Source organism: Ranitomeya imitator, chromosome 5, assembly GCF_032444005.1.
Source record: "Ranitomeya imitator isolate aRanImi1 chromosome 5, aRanImi1.pri, whole genome shotgun sequence".
NCBI classification, from domain to species: Eukaryota; Metazoa; Chordata; class Amphibia; order Anura; family Dendrobatidae; genus Ranitomeya; species Ranitomeya imitator.
The window spans coordinates 591,188,190-591,193,179 of NC_091286.1; the positions used below are offsets into that span (position 1 = coordinate 591,188,190).

A 4,990-nucleotide genomic window follows, 5' to 3' on the forward strand; every position below is an offset into this window, starting at 1 on the left:
CCCCGCGCCCCTCCCCACCTCCGCATCCCACCCACCCTCCATGAAGAGAGACGATACTCACCTCCTGCTCCAGCCTCCAGCGATGCCTGTTCTCACCGTCTGTAGCGCGTCCTAAGTGAGCGGTCACATGGTACCGGTCATTAAGGTCATGAATATGCGCATATTCATGACCTTATTGAGCAGTATCACATGACCGCTCACTCAGTCAGGAAGAAGGCGCTGCGGCGGGACAGAGCGCCAGAGGGATGTCGGCGGCTGCGGCGCGCGCAGTGTGTGGGACAAGCAGCTGAGCTGAGTGACAGGTGAGTATGAGGACGGACGGGGGCGATGTTCTGCAGGGAGGTGGGGCGATGAAGCTCTGCAGGGAGGGGGGGCGATGAAGCTCTGCAGGGAGGGAGGGAGGGGGGGCGATGAAGCTCTGCAGGGAGGGAGGGGGGGGGCGATGAAGCTCTGCAGGGAGGGAGGGGGGGGCGATGAAGCTCTGCAGGGAGGGAGGGAGGGGGGGCGATGATGAAGCTCTGCAGGGAGGGAGGGGGGGCGATGATGAAGCTCTGCAGGGAGGGAGGGGGGGCGATGATGAAGCTCTGCAGGGAGGGGGGGCGATGATGAAGCTCTGCAGGGAGGGAGGGGGGGCGATGATGAAGCTCTGCAAAGAGGGAGGGGGGGCGATGATGGAGCTCTGCAGGGAGGGGGGGCGATGATGAAGCTCTGCAGGGAGGGAGGGGGGGCGATGATGAAGCTCTGCAGGGAGGGAGGGGGGGCGATGATGAAGCTCTGCAGGGAGGGAGGGGGGGCGATGATGAAGCTCTGCAGGGAGGGAGGGGGGGCGATGATGAAGCTCTGCAGGGAGGGAGGGGGGGCGATGATGAAGCTCTGCAGGGAGGGAGGGGGGGCGATGATGAAGCTCTGCAGGGAGGGAGGGGGGCGATGATGAAGCTCTGCAGGGAGGGAGGGGGGGCGATGAAGCTCTGCAGGGAGGGAGGGGGGGCGATGAAGCTCTGCAGGGAGGGAGGGAGGGGGGGGTCGATGTTCTGCAGCTGTCACGGTCCTGTAGAGTTATCGGACATGTTTGTCTTCTCTGTTGGGCGCAGATGGAGCAGATAACGGCAGGCGACCCCCATCCTCCGCGGAGTCCCGTCCACACTGGGAGATCCCGCGTCCGCAGTCGCTTGTGCCGGTGTCACCCGCGCGGATCAGCGCCGTCCTCCCGCGGAAATATCCGGTGATCAGACAGCGAGGCTTCTACTCTGATATTCTGACCTATAGCGCCGCTCCTCTGGTGAAAGTGAGTGCAGGCGTCACATGACCGGCAGCCGCGTGCTATACTGCACGTGTCCACGGCTACAGAGCGCTCTGTCCCCGCCGTTCTCCGGTGTCTCCTTGTGCTGCAGCTTCAGCCGCCATTTCCATTATATTGCAGGATGTCAGCGCCGGACCGAGCGTTCAACCGAATATCCTGAGACAAGTGGACGAGGAGCGCAACACCCCGAAAGGTGAGCGGAGGATACTTGTAACAACCACAGGAAGGTAGACCCCGGCAACCAGATCCAACAGTCACAATAGGAGATGTCACAGCTCACCTCCTCCTCCTCCTTAAAGGGAACCTGTCACCGCCAAAATCGCGGGTGAGGTAGGCACATTGGCATCAGGGGCTTATCTACAGCATTCTGGAATGCTGTAGATAAGCCCCTGATGTATCCTAAAACATGAGAAAAAGACGTTATATTATACTCACCCAGGGGCGTTCCCACTGTTGGTCCGGGTCTGGCGCCTCCCATCTTCATCAGATGACGTCCTCTTCTGGTCTTCACGCCGCAGCTCCGGCGCAGGCGTACTTTGCCTGCCCTGTTGAGGGCGGAGTAAAGTACTGCATTGCGCAGGTGCCGGGAAAGGTCAGAGAGGCCTGGCGCCTGCACAATGCTGTACTTTGCTCTGCCCTCAACAGGGCAGGCAAAGTACGCCTGCGCCGGAGCTGCGGTGTGAAGACCAGAAGAGGACGTCATCTGATGAAGATGGGAGGCGCCGGACCCGGACCAACAGCGGGAACGCCCCTGGGTGAGTATAATATAACGTCTTTTTCTCATCTTTTAGGTTACATCGGGGGCTTATCTACAGCATTCCAGAATGCTGTAGATAAGCCCCTGATGCCGGTGGGCTTACCTCACCCGCGATTTTGGGGGTGACAGGTTCCCTTTAACACCCTCCCATAGAAGTGAATGGTCCCCACAATACAGTCTGATGTTACTTACATATTACAGTGTCACCCGGGCTCAGTACATGGGGTGTCTCGCCCGTCACTCGGGCTCAGTACATGTGGTGTCTCGCCCGTCACTCGGGCTCAGTACATGTGGTGTCTCGCCCGTCACTCGGGCTCAGTACAGTCATGGTCAAAAGTATTGACACCCCTGCAATTCTGTCAGATAATACTCAGTTTCTTCCTGAAAATGATTGCAAACACAAATTCTTTGGTATTATTATCTTCATTTAATTTGTCTTAAATGAAGAAACACAAAAGAGAATGAAGCAAAAAGCAAAACATTGATCATTTCACACAAAACTCCAAAATTGGGCCAGACAAAAGTATTGGCACCCTCAGCCTAATACTTGGTTGCACAACCTTTAGCCAAAATAACTGCGACCAACCGCTTCCGGTAACCATCAATGAGTTGCTTCCAATGCTCTGCTGGAATTTTAGACCATTCTTCTTTGGCAAACTGCTTCAGGTCCCTGATATTTGAAGGGTGCCTTCTCCAAACTGCCATTTTTAGATCTCTCCGCAGGTGTCCTATGGGATTCAGGTCTGGACTCATTGCTGGCCACCTTAGAAGTCTCCAGTGCTTCCTCTCAAACCATTTTCTAGTGCTTTTTGAAGTGTGTTTTGGGTCATTGTCCTGCTGGAAGACCCATGACCTTTGAGGGAGACCCAGCTTTCTCACACTGGGCCCTACATTCTGCTGCAAAATTTGTTGGTTAGTCTTCAGACTTCATACTGCCATGCACATGGTCAAGCAGTCCAGTGCCAGAGGCAGCAAAGCACCCCCAAAACATCAGGGAACTTCCGCCATGTTTGACTGTAGGGACCGTGTTCTTCTCTTTGAATGCCTCTTTTTTTTCTCCTGTAAACTCTATGTTGATGCCTTTGCCCAAAAAGCTCTACTTTTGTCTCATCTGACCAGAGAACATTCTTCCAAAACGTTTTAGGCTTTTTTAGGTAAGTTTTGGCAAACTCCAGCCTGGCTTTTTTATGTCTCGGGGTAAGAAGTGGGGTCTTCCTGGGTCTCCTACCATACAGTCCCTTTTCATTCAGACGCCGACGGATAGTACGGGTTGACACTGTTGTACCCTCGGACTGCAGGGCAGCCAGAACTTGTTTGGATGTTAGTCGAGGTTCTTTATCCAACATCCGCACAATCTTGCGTTGAAATATCTTGCCAATTTTTATTTTCCGTCCACATCTAGGGAGGTTAGCCACAGTGCCATGGGCTTTAAACTTCTTGATGACACTGCGCATGGTAGACACAGGAACATTCAGGTCTTTGGAGATGGACTTGTAGCCTTGAGATTGCTCATGCTTCCTCACAATTTGGTTTCTCAAGTCCTCAGACAGTTCTTTGGTCTTCTTTCTTTTCTCCATTCTCAATGTGGTACACACAAGGACACAGGACAGACGTGGCCATTATACAGTATGGAGCACTGTTTGGCCATTATACAGTATGGAACATCATGTAGGGCCATTATACAGTATGTGGAGCACTGCATAGCCATTGTACAGTATGAAGCACTGCGTGGCCATATTTTTTTTTTTGTTTTAATGTATATGAAACAGTGTGATCAGCAGTGCTAAATGGGTGTGGTTGGGACTTGGATATGGGTGTGATTAGTTGTGAAATGGGTGTGGTCAGAGGCGTGGCCTAAAATTTGCCACGGCGCACTGAGTGCGCCGCAACCTTTAGACCTTTTTCCCTTCAAAAGTTGGGAGGTATGGCACCGCATTTCCCAGATCACATCAAGTACCGCAAATCCCATAAGGAATGAATGAAACCAAACGCAGTGTTGCCGTAAGTGATCCGTTACGTGGCAGATGCAGAAAAACTGCCTGATCTGCTGCAAACGGCAACTTTCACATCAGTGATTCTTCCCAAAGTCACTGCCGATAGTGTCATACTCACCAGAGGGGGAGGCAGCGCTAAAAGTGCCTAGGGCAGCAGAAACTCTAAATACGGCCCTGGCAGGAACGTATGGGGGAGCGTAGGCGTTCAGTCCATTAACTGGCTTAATGAGCTTAGTTTATGCCACACATGGGACTGGAATTGTGTGACTGATTGGAGTGTGGTCACTTGCCTGCATATTAGCCTGCATGTATGTTTCTGCGTATAAGGTTTGGTGAGGTGCAGGTTTCTGGTACATTCCGGTGCACAGAGGAGGATCAGGATGCAGGGTTGGCAGCGTATTGTACTGACCTTGGGTGCAGGATGCAGGTAAACACTGTGTCCTGTTGTCTCAGGGGAGCATCTGTGCGGTCAGGAAGGATTGCAGGAACAGGGGGAGCACTGTATTGGCTTTGTATATAGTCTCTAGTAAACTTAAGAGGGTCTTCAGTATCAAAATCTCTTAAACTGACACTGTCTCTTTGGCTCCCACTGACGGCTTGTTCCAGGACCTTTAACCTTGCCATGGCTGTGGCATGTTCGCATTGCTTCTCTAGGGCCCCTATTTCTCCCTTTCTGCACACTGCTTCGGCTGCCACTATTTCCAGCTCAGTTTTCTTTTGAAGGAAGGCAGCTTGTATTTTAGTGGCCTCAGCTTCTGCACATGCTCTTATGAGCTGTTCGCTGAGGTTTGAGGATTTTGAAGAGCGTGACTTAGATGATTGCTTTGACTGTCTGGCTAAGCCGGAAATATAAAATGACATTTCGGCTATTAGCGCGATTCTTGCCTCTGTCTTGGCTTTTACATCGTGCACCATGCTTTCTCTCTCAGAGTTAAGTTG

At 52.6% G+C, this 4,990-nt stretch overlaps 1 long non-coding RNA gene across 1 annotated transcript; it reads left to right on the forward strand.

Annotated features, from left to right (window-relative positions):
* Positions 1-209: 209 nt before the first annotated feature.
* Positions 210-1,493, forward strand: LOC138680905 (uncharacterized). The gene is made up of 3 exons (XR_011321831.1): positions 210-302; positions 1,092-1,285; positions 1,421-1,493. It is a non-coding gene; the product is annotated as an uncharacterized lncRNA (long non-coding RNA).
* Positions 1,494-4,990: the final 3,497 nt, after the last annotated feature.